General features: G+C 38.1%; 2 long non-coding RNA genes across 2 annotated transcripts; both read right to left on the bottom strand.

Moving 5' to 3' along the window:
* Nucleotides 1-1,323: 1,323 nt before the first annotated feature.
* LOC110882265 lies at nucleotides 1,324-4,450 on the bottom strand. Its single transcript, XR_002560037.2, has 3 exons — nucleotides 4,227-4,450; nucleotides 2,013-2,071; nucleotides 1,324-1,549 (listed from the first exon to the last, which is right to left on the bottom strand). It is a non-coding gene; the product is annotated as an uncharacterized LOC110882265 (long non-coding RNA).
* Nucleotides 4,451-11,834: 7,384 nt separating this feature from the next.
* Nucleotides 11,835-15,037, bottom strand: LOC110882264. Its single transcript, XR_002560036.2, has 3 exons — nucleotides 14,814-15,037; nucleotides 12,598-12,656; nucleotides 11,835-12,134 (listed from the first exon to the last, which is right to left on the bottom strand). It is a non-coding gene; the product is annotated as an uncharacterized LOC110882264 (long non-coding RNA).
* Nucleotides 15,038-18,969: the final 3,932 nt, after the last annotated feature.

Genomic DNA, 18,969 nt, shown 5'->3' with positions numbered 1-18,969 from the left:
TGATAACATGTTGACATTTTATAATAGTAGTTAATGTCATGACTTATTTAATATCTATCATTGGTTCAATGTGATTGGTGGCTCGAACTCTGATGCGTAACACGCCTCGCGAGGTTTCCGCAGGTGGAATTTTGGGGGTGTTACAGTTGGTATCAGAGCCACTGGTTATAGTGAACTAGGTTTTAAAACGTTTTGTAAAACCAGACTATAACCGAACAACTTCGAAAATCGATCATGACACTCAGCTCCAGATTGCAAGGTTCGTCTCTCTCTCACTTTATGCATTACTTGCTTAGTAGTCACACACTCACAGCATACATGAACTGAAACGTTTAACACCATAGTGACTTGATAGTGTGACACTACTCTTCGACTCATGTAAACCATAGAACTGTGATATCATCTGTTGTGTTGTTTGAACGGGGGAAACTTCGAGCGCAAGCTAAGAGGCATTGAGATAAGCATGCAAATCGCCTTATTACTATGGGTGCACACATAATAATGACGCGAGGTGCATGCAAATCCCAGTGAGGCTTAATGAGCGTGAGAAGGGTTCTGCCCTATTGTGTGTAAACTTGGTAGTTTGTAGATTTCAATGTGATACTCGACTTTTACCTCATTTCGACCCTTAAAATCGTTCCCTTCTCTTATATAGAACCATGAGGGACAACGGAGGACGGAGGTATAAGTTAATCAACTCCCGGATAAGCATGATGACATAAACAATAATCTTACTCTTTGTATTGTTAGAATTGCTATTACATAACAGTTTTCCTCTCTAAACTAGTCTATCCCCTAGCCCTTGCCTTGGCCGACGCTTACCGTTTAAGGTGACAGTTAGTTACTGTTCTTGATATAGATAAACCTATCATTCCATTATCATGGTCACACTACATTCTCGATTGTCTACGCATAAACTCCTATAACATTGTGCTCTAGTTTAAAAATAACCTGATAAACTCTTCTTTTGATACGTAGTGATCACTTCTTGTACTCTGAGGATGGTTGTGTATTATTTTATGACCATATCATTTCGAAAATATTTTCGTGTCCTTGTAATGAAACCTTTTGGTGACGTACTTGATGTTCCTAATGCACACGCCTTAGTTCAACCCTTCAAAGTTGGCTTCATACATGTTCGACCAATTACACACTCAATTTCGTACATAGATTTTAGTAAACCATTCTTATTCGCATACGGCAGGCTTGATGTGTCACACCCGTTCATTAGCGGAAGCGCGCGGTGTGAACTTGATTAGTTTTCATTGCGTACGATATAAGTAAACAACTACATGATTAAAACATACGATGTTCATCCATTGACATAATAAAAATATTACACATCATAAGTTATTTTAAATTCAAAAACGAAATAAGTTATAAGTTTTACAAAAGACGAGTTCAACATAAGTTTAAAACATAAGGCTTTGCATCCTATATCTCATTGAAGATGAGATATATGGACCAAACCCTCCAAAAGGGATGACATCGATGACTTGTAATCCAAAAGCTTCATAGTAAACACCAACACCCAAGTTCCATTAGTTTCCTGAAATACATGTGAGTTTGAAAACATCAACAAAAGTTGAGCGAGTTCATGTGTTTTGAGTGAGCTCCAATGAAACCTTTAAACATATGAGAGATCTTTTATAACAAACAGGTATGTATAGCGTCTATGAACAGATCATTAATGTTTTGCAAGGACATTAATATGTGTGGCGACATAGGAAGCACTCAACCCTAGCGAATTTCCTCCGGTCCACCCGGTCAGAACAACAAAAGCACTACATGGGCCACACAAGGACCCAAGAGTGGGGCTCGCTACACCCGATAGATCTACCACTTTTGCCCTCGGTCTTATACAAGATTAATGGCACTTAAGAGAGATTACTATTCGCTCACATGATCTCACAGTTCATTCCCTAGCTAAACCATACCATTGAGACATGTATTCCACCCCCGAGAGTTATAAATCCGAAAACAGTTAAGAGAAAAGGGGGACATGAACTCACAGCTTTGCGTTCCTGAGAGAGATATATTCAATCAACGTGTTCCGTAAACGCGAGTCAACCTACAGGGGTTCTAACTCATTAGACACACCGGTCCTTCCTAGACCTTGTACTCGTTGCTCATCTTGAACGTTTATTGTTTTCATTTTGTTTTTGGAACGCTTGCGAAATTTTATGATAATATGTTGGCATTTGTTTCTGGTATACTTCGATTCGAAACTTTATATTTGTTACACAAATATAAGTGTAAAAAGTGTTAAAAATATTTATTTTTAACGTCAAGATACGTTGTCGTATGAATACAACCTTAGTGAGAGAGTACACTTCAACAAGTGTGTGTGTGTATATCATCATGTACTAGAGTCTTTTATACCTATACATTTACCGTATGTATACTGTATTTGTGCGCTTTATACGTGTACGTGTACGGTATTTATACGTGTAGGTATACCGTATTATACGCGTAAGGATATCGTATAATACGTGTAGGTATACTGTATTATACGCGTGGGTATACCGTATTTATAATGTATTTTATTATTATTTTTTTAATATATTAATAAAAATTATACATGTATTTTACTTTGGGCTTAGCCCACGATTTAGTGTTTTGGGCTTGGTTTATACCTTTTGCCATTGGGCCTTAGTCCATGACTTTAAGTTAGTGGGCTTAGTCCATTTTAATATTGTATTTGGGCTTAGCCCATTTTATTTATTAGAGTGGGCTTATTTGGTGTTTATGGAATGGGCCTTTGCCCATGAATTCAAGATGTTGGGCCTAGCCCAATATGTATGTTATTTTAAGCCCATAGTGGTTTTTAGCCCACAATTTATATTCATGCATTTTTGGTAAACTTTTACTAATCATACTAGTAATTTTTATAACTATACTTAGTGCTATTTTTGGCATTAAACGTTTCGGTTTTTCATTGTCGTGTATGTAAGTTTTTGATTGCCTAGAATATGTTTGTTTGTTATAATTGTCGCCGTGAGTTGTTTTTATATTTTTGGTGTGGAGATGGTCCGTTTTGCCGATTATAAAAAAGCGTCGTCCGATGCTCGCGCCTTAAGTTATGGTATTACAATTGTGCATTTTTAGTAGGCGCGACGGTCCGCGACTAACATCACACTTGTGAATGTTTGTAAGGTTTCGGTCGTAGTGTAAGTGTATATTTATTATAAAAATTGTATGTGTTATTTTAGTACATTTTCCTAGTACTAGTACATACACATACTTATACATGTATTATACACCAAATAAAGTATTGAAAATATATATAATTTTTCTCCACAAATTATATTGATTTATACACTCTTAGTTTACCCATTTTATTTAATAAACCCTTTTTGTGTTTTAAATATCTCATATATGGTTAAGACTTAACCCTTGTCATTAGGGTTTGTCTAATCACGATTAAGGTTGTTAATCACCATTAAAATCACTAATCACGATTAACCATGCTAATCACCCCGTTAATCTCATTTTAATCGCGATTAGATATTTATAAAATTTCGCCATAGTTTCCCTAAACTATGGCATTTTTCCCATGTATTCAAAACATGTTTAATAACCATTTTTAAATTTCCAAATCATCATCAATGTATTAATCTCCTCAAAATACAACTTTAAGTAAACAAATTTCTACTACTATTTTCTTAAATCATGAGCACTTATATATATAAAGTTTCTAAAAAAATCCAACACTTTTATGTCTTGAAATCCAAGACTTTTAAGTGTAGTTTTCATAACCATTTATTAAATCACTTGTTTTTAGTAAAAATTCACACTTATTAGTCTTTAATCATCAAGTTTAGTCCTTTAAATCTTTAATCTTTCAAGTTTAAGCACATATATATATAAAGCTCATGAGTTTAAGGGTGATGATCTTTCTTGATTTAAACATCTAGTTGTTTAAATCATATTTTTAAGCCTAATATAACAAGATCATCACTTATTAAGTTACTACACTTAATAAACAACATGCTCAACTTAAATTATAAGTTTAAACAACTTATTTTAACCAAGATAAGCAACATCATACAACTCATACAACTCTATAACACATAATAATCACATAATACTTCACATTTAGTAAGTTGTTAAGTTTTGGTTTAGGGTTTTAAGTGGAATTTTTCTTTGATTTCAAGATGATCAACTTGTACATCCTTGATCTAGACATAATAATAAGCTTAAAAAGATGGTTAGTGAGAGCTTACAATTTTGCAAAAGATTATAGGATGATTAAGAAGATGATTAAGCTCCAAACCAAGCTCTAAGGATGCTCCATATGATCTTGATGCTTAGAAGGTCTTATGTAGGCTTAATTTTAGTAAAAATAAGGTGATCTTGAAATGAAAATGGTGAGGTTATGTGGGGATAGGGCTGCCGAGATCAAAAGGAAAGAGGAGAAGGTTTTTGGTTGATATTTTAAGTGAAAATGATAAAGGGTGTGGTTGCTAAGGATGTAGTATGATGATGTTAATTTATGAGATCTTTCCATGTCATAAACAAATCTTCCAATGCCATACTTCTTTTGCCAATATTTCAAGTTAGTAGATCATGGGGTGGGACCCCATGTTGACCGTAAATGACTAGGGGTATTAGGTTTTATATTATTTTTTTTTTAAAGTTATATAAATAAGTAAGTGGTAAAGTTAAATAAAAAGGTTTAGGGGTTTAAGTTTAAGGTAGTTCTTGCACCGTTAGCGTTGCGGCAATATTTTTGACACCAAAATATTGCTAACTAGTTCACTAGGTTGTTAGTTTAGGTGTTTGGGTGGCGAAAAAAAATTAACTAGCTAGTTGGCGCAAAAATGGCAAAGTTGTGGTCGTTAGGACATAACACCGGAACTTGTGATTCGGATAATCCATTAGCCTCCACAAGCCTAACTACGGTGTATTATAATATTTATAAGCCCTACGGACATTAAAATGTTAATTTCTAGTGCCGCGGACATTCTGTTTCGGTTGTATTTTGGCGCATAATGGATAAAGTGCAATTAAATGCATTTACCGGAAAGTAAATGTGTTTTTGTGTTTGGTGTCCCTAATTAGGGGTTTTCATTCATATCTCAACTATAGTATTCTTTCGTGCCATTCGTTGCTTGTTTGGATAGCTTTTAGAACTAGCTGGCAGGTGAATAGTGTTTTTCAGTATTTTGCCAACATGTTAGGACATAGTTTGCGGTTTTCTCGCGACATGGCGATTGTGTTAATATTGTTTAGCATTTTTAACCATGTCCGATGATTGCTAGAACTTCTACGACCTAATCATGCAATAATTAAATCGTAACGAGAGAAATTAAACGTTAAATTGCGTGTTTAAGTTGTACGGAATTACCTTTATTTTTTGCCAGTTGTCACATTCTCCCCCCGTTAGAAGAATTTCGTCCCGAAATTCGAGTCGTGCTACCGGTTGCAGGGGGGTCTGGAAACAGGTGAGGGTACTTGGATTTCATTTGATCTTCACGTTCCCAAGTATACTCGGGACCGTGACGCGAGTTCCAACGAACTTTAACTAGCCTCCTACGATTCCTGCGTGTCTTGTGGACCTTCCAGTCCGTAACCTCAACAGGTTCTTCAGTAAATTGAAGTTTTTCGTTGACGTGTATCTCATCTGCTGGAATGACAACCGTCTCTTGTGTAGGACTTTTCTTGAGATTTGACACGTGAAACGTGTTGTGTACATTGCTCAGTTCTTCTGGTAGTTCTAACTTGTATGCAACAGTTCCGATCTTTTCCAGGATTTTGAAGGGTCCAATGTAACGTGGGTTCAACTTTCCACGTTTACCAAATCTTACTACGCCCTTCCAAGGCGAGACTTTTAACAATACCATGTCTCCGACCTCGAAAGCTAATGGTTTGCGTCGTTTGTCGGCGTAGCTCTTTTGTCTATCGCGAGCCATCTTGATACGGTCTCGTATCTGCATGATCTTGTCTGAGGTTTCCTGTACCCAATCCGGGCCAATGAGTTGTTTATCCCCGGTCTCCGCCCAACATAGCGGGGACCGACACTTTCGTCCATATAATGCTTCAAATGGGGCGGCCTGGATGCTAGTGTGATAACTATTATTGTACGAGAACTCCACTAAGGGCAAGTGAGTATCCCAGTTTCCACCCAAATCCATCACACAAGCACGTAACATGTCCTCCAAAGTTTGTATCGTTCGTTCACTTTGGCCGTCCGTTTGAGGGTGAAAGGCCGTACTAAGATTCAGTTGTGATCCAAAGGCTTTTTGGAATGATTGCCATATCCTAGACACAAATCGACCATCTCGGTCTGATATAATAGAAACAGGCACTCCATGTCGTGCCACAATCTCCTTGAGATATATTTCGGCCAGCTTCCTAGTGCTATCCTTCTCACTGATCGGTAGAAAATGTGCGGACTTTGTAAGTCGATCTACAATTACCCAAATCATATCATGGCCTTTTGAGGTTCGGGGTAACTTAGTAACGAAGTCCATTGAGATTTGTTCCCATTTCCATACGGGAATTTCAGGTTGTTGGAGCAACCCTGAAGGCTTTTGATATTCCGCCTTAACCTTAGCGCAGGTTAGGCATTTCCTAACATAAGCAGCAATGTCGCTTTTAAGCTTAGGCCACCAATAAAATTCTTTTAAATCTTGGTACATCTTATCCGAACCCGGATGTATAGAGTACCTTGACTTGTGTGCCTCGTCCAAGATAATTGTTCGTAGTTCGCCAAAGAACGGGACCCAAATTCGTCCCATAAAGTACAGTGTTCCATCCTCCTTTGGCACCAATTGTGCCTCCATTCCTTGTAAGGATTCGGCTGGTATATTTTCTGGTTTAAGCGCCTCTTGTTGAGCATCGTGAATCCGAGAAGTGAGATCATTATGTATGGTCATCTCCAAGGCTCGCACCCTTAGAGGTTTAATACGTTCCTTGCGGCTCAGGGCATCCGCCACAACGTTCGCCTTGCCCGGATGATACTTTATCTCACAATCATAATCGTTCAATAACTCGACCCTTCGTCGTTGCCGCATATTTAAATCTTTCTGATCGAATATGTGCTGCAAACTCTTGTGGTCTGTGAAGATTGTACAACGAGTACCATATAAGTAGTGACGCCAGATCTTTAACGCGAATACCACCGCACCTAGCTCCAGATCGTGCGTGGTATAATTTTTCTCATGCACCTTTAATTGACGAGACGCGTACGCAATGACTTTGTCCCGTTGCATCAACACGCAACCAAGACCTTGACGCGATGCATCACAATAAACCATGAAGTCATCGGTACCGTCGGGTAAGGCCAAAATAGGCGCGTCACAAAGTTTATCCTTCAGCAGTTGAAACGCCGCCTGTTGTTTCTCGCCCCAATCAAATTTCTTGTCTTTTTGCGTTAGGGACGTTAGCGGTTGAGCAACTTTTGAAAAGTTCTCTATGAATCGTCTATAATAGCCCGCTAATCCCAGAAACTGTTGTATCTCAGTAGGGGTTCTAGGCGCTTCCCAATTCTTAATTGCCTCAATCTTTGCTGGGTCGACGTGAATTCCCTTCTCATTTACCACATGACCTAGGAATTGAACCTCGCGAATCCAAAATTCGCACTTCGAAAACTTTGCATACAGTTGTTCCTTTCTCAAGAGTTCCAAAATAGCTCGCAAATGTTGCTCGTGTTCCTCCTTGGTTCGCGAGTATATTAGGATATCATCGATAAACACAATCACAAACTTGTCCAAATATGGCTTACACACACGGTTCATGAGGTCCATGAACACCGCTGGTGCATTGGTTAAGCCGAACGGCATAACAAGAAACTCGTAATGTCCGTAACGAGTCCTAAAAGCCGTTTTAGGGATACTTTCTTCCTGTATTCTCAACTGATGGTAACCCGACCTCAGATCGATCTTGGAGTAGTAGCTAGAACCTTGTAGTTGATCGAATAAGTCGTCGATTCTCGGTAAGGGATATCGGTTCTTGATGGTCAGCTTGTTTAACTCCCTATAATCAATGCACATGCGAAAGCTGCCGTCTTTCTTTTTAACAAATAATACCGGAGCTCCCCAAGGTGAGAAACTCGGTCTGATAAATCCTTTATCTAGCAGCTCTTGCAGCTGAGTAGATAACTCCTGCATTTCAGACGGAGCTAACCGATATGGTGATTTCGCCACTGGTGCCGCTCCTGGCACCAAATCAATTCGAAACTCCACTTGACGTTGTGGAGGTAGTCCAGGCAAGTCTTCTGGAAAGACTTCTGGAAATTCTTTCACGATAGGGATGTCTTCTAGCTTCGGCTCTTTGGTTTCCTTATCGACTACGTCGGCGAGGAAGGCTATACAGCCTTTTCGAAGACACTTTTGCGCCTTCATGCAATTTATGATCCGTAGAGGTGTCTCGCGTTTCTCCCCATGGATTATAAGCGTTTCTTCATTCGGCAGTGGGATGCGGATGGTCTTCTCGTGACAAACCACTTCTGCCCGATTGTCGGACAACCAATCCATTCCAACAACCGCGTCAAAGCTACCCAGATCAACGGGTAAAAGATCGATAGAAAATTTTCGCTCCCCAAGCTAGAGTGTACAACCCTTAATAACCTCATCCGCTTCGACCAATTTTCCATTCGCCAATTCTATAGAATACGGGACGTCTAGTTTACTCGACTCTAGACCAAGTAGGTTCTTAAATTCTATAGATATAAAACTAAAGTCGGCGCCAGTATCAAATAGAATGGATGCAAAGTGTTGGTTTATAGGGAACGTACCTGTAACTACGTTCGGGTCCTGGCGTGCCTCGCGTGCTCCTATTGTAAAAACTCTCCCACGAGCTTGATTTTCCTTCGGGCAGTCCTTCCGATAGTGCCCCTTGTCGCCACATCCATAACAACCTTGGCCTGTGCCATTTCCATTTCCACCTCGACTATTATTATTGTTTCCACCTTGATTTCCATTGCCACCCTGATTTCCATTACCTCCCTGGTTTCTATTCCCACGCCCCGTACCAGACCAACATGCCTCCTTGTTATGCCCGATCCTGCCACAATTTTCGCACCTATTTGTTTTGCACGGACCCGCATGGTGATATCTACATTTATCACATTTGGGCAAAAAGCCCGCATAACCTTTACCACCGGTTGCATTGGTTGTTGTGCCAGTCCTGGGCTCGGTCGGCAGGTTAACTTCCCTTCGTTTGTTAGAATTTTTGTTGTTAGCCCGGGTGCCTTTCTTGAAATTCGAAAATTTCCGCTTGTTATCACTTGTAGACTCCACATGAGTCTCCTTTTTGTTAGAGTCCAGCTTTGAAAACTTGTCTAAACGAAGAGCCTCCTCGGTGAGGGCGACAGCCAAGTCGATTGCCTCGCTGATTGTAGGGGGCTTGGAAGAAGTAACCATGCTTAGAATTTCAGGAGCAAGTCCCCAGATAAACCTCTCAATCCGCTTAAATTCAGGTTCCACCAAGTAGGGAACAACCCTTGACAAATCGTGGAAGCGTTGTACATACCCAGCAATATCAGATCCGATCATTTTTAAATTCCAAAACTCGGTTTCAAGTTTCTGGATCTCAGCCCTCGAACAGTACTTTTTCCTCATCAGTTCTTTGAGCTCGTCCCAGCTCATGGCATACGCAGCAGTTTCCCCTTTTGTCTGAACCTGTAGGTTCCACCATGAAAGTGCCCCGTCCAAGAACAACCCGGAAATGTAGGTGACCCTTTGTTCAGGAAGACATTTGCTCATTCTCAGGACTGAGTCAGTCTTCTCGGCCCAACGTACAAATGCTACGGCACCTCCTGTGCCGTCGAAGTTCAGAGGTTTGCAGTCCAAAAACTGCTTGTACGTGCAACCTGAAACATTTACAACCACAAACCGTGAATGAGCATGGACATAGTACAAATAGAATATACGAGAGTATTGTAATGTTTCATAGACGATTTAACATTACCGGCAGGGGGATTGTTTCCTGATGTACCACCGCTTTGCTCGGAGCGGTTGGCTTCGTACTGCGCGATAGCCTGAGAGATGCGCTCATTCAGTTCGGCTTCTGTTCTCGGTAGGGGGTTTGTGTTGATACTTCGCCTCGGCGGCATTGTCTTCTAATAAGAAACGTCAAGGAAGATTAGACAAATACTTTTGATTAAATATGTGTCTACTAAGGTGTATATGCATATAGATAATAGACAAATAATCATCACATCATCCAAACATGTAATCACATAAGCCACACATGCACATGTATAAGCAACAATGTGTAATGAAGAAAACAAACTACTGAGCTTTCATATATCAGACAACTTGATACATTGTTTAGTAGAAGAAAACAAAAGGACTCGAGGCTACACAACCCCGGTCGTACAAGTTCATAATACACAAAAGTAGTAAGTCTGTTCCTTCTACATTGGTCTTCCAAAATCTTCAGGTGTCTTCAGCTCATACTAGGTCTTCATATGTACACTGAAAGTGAGTCTGCAACTCTCAAACAAAAGTATCTGCAATAATCACCTAAGGAGTACGAGGGGTGGTGTGTGGTGAAGGATGGATCAAGTTGAGAAGATGGACATACTCATCCTCCTGCTCGTAGACACTACGAGAGAGGGCACTGAATTACTGTTGGAGCACCAAGTCAAGCGCTCGAACAGAAAAGTCAGGGTCGGCAGGTGTAGTATGGTGTGGTGGTAGAGGGTAGGCTGGTGGTGGCAGTGGCTAACAATTTTGTTGTTTGTTTAGTTGACTAGTCTCAACCGACTCATGATATAAATCGAATGTTAGGTGTGAACAAATACGCGTGATCTTCCGGTGTCGTAGGGTGTTATAATACCACCTCGGCTAGTGTTCTACCAGATAGAACTTAAGATTTTCGAATAGATAGTGATCATTAGCTTGACCTACAGAGCCCATCCGGATTTCCATGCATTACAAGTTGTTATTACGTGGGCCCCCGAAATAATAAATTGCCTTGCATGGTCACCCTAACGTTCTCTCGTTCAGAGCAGATGATCAGATTGAGGGGGGACACTACTGTCTTCATACCTTCAACATAGAAGGGACCTTAATGATGGTCCACGTGCTAACATCCGTTGTCATTACTCGCGAAATGGCACCACGTTAGACGAAGTAGAACTAAAGACAATTTGTAGCAATAGTAGCTGGAGGGGCACCTTCAAGATGAGTACTTCATCTTCCTGGTCTGGACAAGAGTGTCTTCAATCATGATTCGTAAAAGCCACAGGGACTTCGCCCCACAAATAGAGTTGTTGTCCGAGGTTGCCTCCTCTGCCTCGTCGTCGTCACTACCGAAGTCTGGCATCTTCCACATTCAAGGGAAGAACAACCATCTTCTACGGCACCAAGATTAAGGTCTCACTTAGTAACTACATCCGCAATAAGCTTCGCAATAGATGCGATGTCGATATTCTCATCGCGCGAGTCAAGAACAACAATAGAATTTGAAGTCGAAGGTATTTCATTTTCGGCAAAATATTCCGTACAACATGCATATATATATATATATATATATATCAATAAATAATGACATTACTTATTATATATGTAATGGGAAAGTAAATGTAGCATATCACATGTAATCACCTTGTCCTTGTGCATTTCAGTTCTAATTCAGCAAGTCTAACCCATATAGACTATGCCCCAATTAATGTCCTCGCTTTGTTTTCTTGAAAAGAGTTTTGTTATCGGACCTTGGTGCTTTTGTATATGCAATGAAAAACATTTTACAAACACAAAATGTTTTCGTGGGAGGATCCTAGTGATTGTAGACTAGACTCGAGAAGGAATCCTAGTTCACTACAATCGAAGCTCTGATACCAATCTGTCACACCCGTTCATTAGCGGAAGCGCGCGGTGTGAACTTGATTAGTTTTCATTGCGTACGATATAAGTAAACAACTACATGATTAAAACATACGATGTTCATCCATTGACATAATAAAAATATTACACATCATAAGTTATTTTAAATTCAAAAACGAAATAAGTTATAAGTTTTACAAAAGACGAGTTCAACATAAGTTTAAAACATAAGGCTTTGCATCCTATATCTCATTGAAGATGAGATATATGGACCAAACCCTCCAAAAGGGATGACATCGATGACTTGTAATCCAAAAGCTTCATAGTAAACACCAACACCCAAGTTCCATTAGTTTCCTGAAATACATGTGAGTTTGAAAACATCAACAAAAGTTGAGCGAGTTCATGTGTTTTGAGTGAGCTCCAATGAAACCTTTAAACATATGAGAGATCTTTTATAACAAACAGGTATGTATAGCGTCTATGAACAGATCATTAATGTTTTGCAAGGACATTAATATGTGTGGCGACATAGGAAGCACTCAACCCTAGCGAATTTCCTCCGGTCCACCCGGTCAGAACAACAAAAGCACTACATGGGCCATACAAGGACCCAAGAGTGGGGCTCGCTACACCCGATAGATCTACCACTTTTGCCCTCGGTCTTATACAAGATTAATGGCACTTAAGAGAGATTACTATTCGCTCACATGATCTCACAGTTCATTCCCTAGCTAAACCATACCATTGAGACATGTATTCCACCCCCGAGAGTTATAAATCCGAAAACAGTTAAGAGAAAAGGGGGACATGAACTCACAGCTTTGCGTTCCTGAGAGAGATATATTCAATCAACGTGTTCCGTAAACGCGAGTCAACCTACAAGGGTTCTAACTCATTAGACACACCGGTCCTTCCTAGACCTTGTACTCGTTGCTCATCTTGAACGTTTATTGTTTTCATTTTGTTTTTGGAACGCTTGCGAAATTTTATGATAATATGTTGGCATTTGTTTCTGGTATACTTCGATTCGAAACTTTATATTTGTTACACAAATATAAGTGTAAAAAGTGTTAAAAATATTTATTTTTAACGTCAAGATACGTTGTCGTATGAATACAACCTTAGTGAGAGAGTACACTTCAACAAGTGTGTGTGTGTATATCATCATGTACTAGAGTCTTTTATACCTATACATTTACCGTATGTATACTGTATTTGTGCGCTTTATACGTGTACGTGTACGGTATTTATACGTGTAGGTATACCGTATTATACGCGTAAGGATATCGTATAATACGTGTAGGTATACTGTATTATACGCGTGGGTATACCGTATTTATAATGTATTTTATTATTATTTTTTTTAATATATTAATAAAAATTATACATGTATTTTACTTTGGGCTTAGCCCACGATTTAGTGTTTTGGGCTTGGTTTATACCTTTTGCCATTGGGCCTTAGTCCATGACTTTAAGTTAGTGGGCTTAGTCCATTTTAATATTGTATTTGGGCTTAGCCCATTTTATTTATTAGAGTGGGCTTATTTGGTGTTTATGGAATGGGCCTTTGCCCATGAATTCAAGATGTTGGGCCTAGCCCAATATGTATGTTATTTTAAGCCCATAGTGGTTTTTAGCCCACAATTTATATTCATGCATTTTTGGTAAACTTTTACTAATCATACTAGTAATTTTTATAACTATACTTAGTGCTATTTTTGGCATTAAACGTTTCGGTTTTTCATTGTCGTGTATGTAAGTTTTTGATTGCCTAGAATATGTTTGTTTGTTATAATTGTCGCCGTGAGTTGTTTTTATATTTTTGGTGTGGAGATGGTCCGTTTTGCCGATTATAAAAAAGCGTCGTCCGATGCTCGCGCCTTAAGTTATGGTATTACAATTGTGCATTTTTAGTAGGCGCGACGGTCCGCGACTAACATCACACTTGTGAATGTTTGTAAGGTTTCGGTCGTAGTGTAAGTGTATATTTATTATAAAAATTGTATGTGTTATTTTAGTACATTTTCCTAGTACTAGTACATACACATACTTATACATGTATTATACACCAAATAAAGTATTGAAAATATATATAATTTTTCTCCACAAATTATATTGATTTATACACTCTTAGTTTACCCATTTTATTTAATAAACCCTTTTTGTGTTTTAAATATCTCATATATGGTTAAGACTTAACCCTTGTCATTAGGGTTTGTCTAATCACGATTAAGGTTGTTAATCACCATTAAAATCACTAATCACGATTAACCATGCTAATCACCGCGTTAATCTCATTTTAATCGCGATTAGATATTTATAAAATTTCGCCATAGTTTCCCTAAACTATGGCATTTTTCCCATGTATTCAAAACATGTTTAATAACCATTTTTAAATTTCCAAATCATCATCAATGTATTAATCTCCTCAAAATACAACTTTAAGTAAACAAATTTCTACTACTATTTTCTTAAATCATGAGCACTTATATATATAAAGTTTCTAAAAAAAATCCAACACTTTTATGTCTTGAAATCCAAGACTTTTAAGTGTAGTTTTCATAACCATTTATTAAATCACTTGTTTTTAGTAAAAATTCACACTTATTAGTCTTTAATCATCAAGTTTAGTCCTTTAAATCTTTAATCTTTCAAGTTTAAGCACATATATATATAAAGCTCATGAGTTTAAGGGTGATGATCTTTCTTGATTTAAACATCTAGTTGTTTAAATCATATTTTTAAGCCTAATATAACAAGATCATCACTTATTAAGTTACTACACTTAATAAACAACATGCTCAACTTAAATTATAAGTTTAAACAACTTATTTTAACCAAGATAAGCAACATCATACAACTCATACAACTCTATAACACATAATAATCACATAATACTTCACATTTAGTAAGTTGTTAAGTTTTGGTTTAGGGTTTTAAGTGGAATTTTTCTTTGATTTCAAGATGATCAACTTGTACATCCTTGATCTAGACATAATAATAAGCTTAAAAAGATGGTTAGTGAGAGCTTACAATTTTGCAAAAGATTATAGGATGATTAAGAAGATGATTAAGCTCCAAACCAAGCTCTAAGGATGCTCCATATGATCTTGATGCTTAGAAGGTCTTATGTAGGCTTAATTTTAGTAAAAATAAGGTGATCTTGAAATGAAAATGGTGAGGTTATGTGGGGATAGGGCTGCCGAGATCAAAAGGAAAGAGGAGAAGGTTTTTGGTTGATATTTTAAGTGAAAATGATAAAGGGTGTGGTTGCTAAGGATGTAGTATGATGATGTTAATTTATGAGATCTTTCCATGTCATAAACAAATCTTCCAATGCCATACTTCTTTTGCCAATATTTCAAGTTAGTAGATCATGGGGTGGGACCCCATGTTGACCGTAAATGACTAGGGGTATTAGGTTTTATATTATTTTTTTTTTTAAAGTTATATAAATAAGTAAGTGGTAAAGTTAAATAAAAAGGTTTAGGGGTTTAAGTTTAAGGTAGTTCTTGCACCGTTAGCGTTGCGGCAATATTTTTGACACCAAAATATTGCTAACTAGTTCACTAGGTTGTTAGTTTAGGTGTTTGGGTGGCGAAAAAAAATTAACTAGCTAGTTAGCGCAAAAATGGCAAAGTTGTGGTCGTTAGGACATAACACCGGAACTTGTGATTCGGATAATCCATTAGCCTCCACAAGCCTAACTACGGTGTATTATAATATTTATAAGCCCTACGGACATTAAAATGTTAATTTCTAGTGCCGCAGACATTCTGTTTCGGTTGTATTTTGGCGCATAATGGATAAAGTGCAATTAAATGCATTTACCGGAAAGTAAATGTGTTTTTGTGTTTGGTGTCCCTAATTAGGGGTTTTCATTCATATCTCAACTATAGTATTCTTTCGTGCCATTCGTTGCTTGTTTGGATAGCTTTTAGAACTAGCTGGCAGGTGAATAGTGTTTTTCAGTATTTTGCCAACATGTTAGGACATAGTTTGCGGTTTTCTCGCGACATGGCGATTGTGTTAATATTGTTTAGCATTTTTAACCATGTCCGATGATTGCTAGAACTTCTACGACCTAATCATGCAATAATTAAATCGTAACGAGAGAAATTAAACGTTAAATTGCGTGTTTAAGTTGTACGGAATTACCTTTATTTTTTGCCAGTTGTCACATGATGACTGTGGAAAACGCTCCGAATAAACCGGATCACTATGAATTCGACCAACCGTTACTCTTCAACATAATTCTTATTGTGCCAACACCCTCAATGTAACGCTTCCAATGACCGGTAGTGTCACCTTATTTCTACTTATACCGCTTGTGTGTGCAACCAACTACACCATCATCATCGGGTTTACTACTTTACTCATGATTCTAAAACAATTAGATGGAACGGATTGATGATAACCGCGTTTTGGTATATTCTTCGCGTCTTATCTTGTTGTGCTAAAATGAATACCATAGTTCTTGCCTAGCCCTGTTATACGCCAATCCTTGCTTGGCTAAATCACTCTCTACGAACGTCACTCGAGGAATGAGTCATACTTAAGATCATCAAGTGCAAGAACATAAAAATAAAATTATTACTTACGTAAGGTATGCCAAGGTCAAAATTCCTTCTTGTGTGAAAGCACCATACTCATGTATAGCTTCAACGACCTCTTTGTTCCATGCTTATCTCCCTTTGACCGAAGGCTGGTCATCTACTACAACCAACTGCGACCAAAATATCACGATCAATATCAACTAAAAATCTCTTTTCCCTCTGAACGAACGAGTCAAGATGATACCAGTCTGAAATAGGGATTAATGCCTAACTTGAGTTTTCATTCAATCGATTGATTGAATTGCTTGAATCACCTGTTCCAAGAAATTATATTTTCTTTCTCGAATTCTTACATACGATGGCATCACCTTTGATCTTCGATAGGGGTGACTGCACCAGTTCTGATCGCCAGTAGCGATACCATATATAAACATATATCTCTTACACTCACTTTATCACATTCACATATTTTGCTTCGAGAAAATCTTGGTGGTACACCCGACACACGTGATTTGAGGGTTGAGCATTTTAGCCTGTAACAAACTACCTTAACACATTTCCAGTTCGGTTTATTTCGTCGACCCTTCGTTTATGATGTACGACATTCGCCTCAATTCTGGTAAGCTCTAGATATACATTAGATACACTTGCTTCGTGAAGTGTTGGCTACTTAATATACAACATCCATGATAACTAAACACTGCCTTTTTGCAAGTCCCCAAATTCGAAGGCGTATAGCTCACCCAAGTTATATTTAGTGCAACAACCCCCCCCCCCGGTCGCACATGTTGAATGCATCAGGCAATGCCATACAGATGTATGACACACTCGTATTTCAACTTTTGTGAGCATCTCTTGAGCTTAGCATAACTTGTCACAACATTCTTCATTATCAAGCTCCTATTAACTCAACTTGTGTTTCTACTTAAGGGCAAGACATATTTAGTTTAACACAATTAACACAAACTCTATTACCTCAAACACTCATTCATGCATAACACTCACATAACGGTAATTCGGGGAATTACGGAATTACATATGGGTTGTACTCGAACGTTGATGAACAATTAGAACACTATTCCTGAACAAATAAAGAAATATAACTTATGTGAATTTATATGTTATCTGACTTTATATGCTATATGACTTATATATTATTTAGTGAACTTTCGTGAAACCGTATTTAACTACGTGTTTAGTGAATTATCGACAAACTCATAATTGGATCCTAGAGTATAATATAGCCTAAATTTCGAGGACGAAATTTCTGTAACATGGGGAGGATGTGACACCCGAGCAAAATCCGCAATAATCCTAATTTCCTCACTTCACTCCTCAGTTCTTACTTGTCAAATTTCGGGACGAAATTTCTTTCAAGTTGGGGATGATGTGACAACCCGAACTTTCAAGACTAGTACCTTTCAGTCTTGCGATTCTGATCCCTCACTACTTCTCCCTTACACGTTCATTATTTTTTTTAGAATCTGTCTATCACTCGTGCCTTTAATAATTTTGATTAATGTAGTGTGTTATTGAGATTAACAATGCATTTTGTAGTCTTGGACCGCACTGATTGTTAAATTACATTGGGCCGCCACTGTTTTCACTTATACTCGGCCCAATCCACCTGTTGTAATGAAACTCGGCCCAAAACCCCTCTCTTGTTATGTATACGTAGATACATGGGCATGTTGCACAACTCTTGCCTGATCGCAAACCCTAAAGCTTGTTTCCCCTCTTGAATGGTGACGGCAGTAGACCTTTCCCCCATCATCGAAGCATCGTTTCCTTCCCTCGTTCTCCTGGTTAGTATTGCTTGCCAGTAAATTAATTTGCATATGTGGAGTTAAAAACATGATCTAGGGTTTTAGATACGCATCGAGTAGAATCAGATCAATTGTTGGTATTGAGAATCGAGTATATAATGAATTCGAAGATTAGTTTGTGATGTAGCGATTAGATGGTTTTAATTGTCATGAATGTATAACACTTGATGCAACATAAGCTGATTAAATATAATTGTTAGTTCCTTGGTGCTAATTAAATTGACTGTGTAACATGGGTAATCGATGATTATGTGTTATAAAAACTCACTGATGTGCTTGCTCGATGCTAAAGTGTTGCTAGACTAATCATACTAATAACGATTTTATAAGATAGATATTGTTGTGGAAACAAGGACAATCAATTGGTGTATATACAAAGTCAAAAAGTCTGTTGCATGTTATGTATTTTATTGGACCGATTTGTGCACGTGATAGTTACACAAATGAGCATGGGGAATATGGTCACATGGGGTAATGATTCCATGATATCAGTACACTATTTTCTATGCATGTAACCAGGGTTATAGGCTAGTAAACGTTAGAGTGATGATGATGAATGACTGTATGATGAATCTGTTTGAGAAACATGAACTAATGATTAGCAATTTTGTGCGATAACATGGGTTATAAATGTGATGATGAACCGATTACTCTTGTTGGGAAATTAGAGGTGTCTTGTTAATTGTTTTGGATTGATGATGGTATAATAACGAGTAGATGATCTGTTATGGCATGCTACAATTTTATGGCTGCTAGAGTAAGGGATCGCTGATAAAATACCGGCCCACGAACATCAAAATAGCTTAT

This window comes from Helianthus annuus, chromosome 10, assembly GCF_002127325.2.
Source record: "Helianthus annuus cultivar XRQ/B chromosome 10, HanXRQr2.0-SUNRISE, whole genome shotgun sequence".
Taxonomy (NCBI): Eukaryota; Viridiplantae; Streptophyta; class Magnoliopsida; order Asterales; family Asteraceae; genus Helianthus; species Helianthus annuus.
The sequence above is the reverse complement of the archived record's forward strand: the minus strand, read 5'-3'. Positions and strand labels throughout refer to the sequence as shown.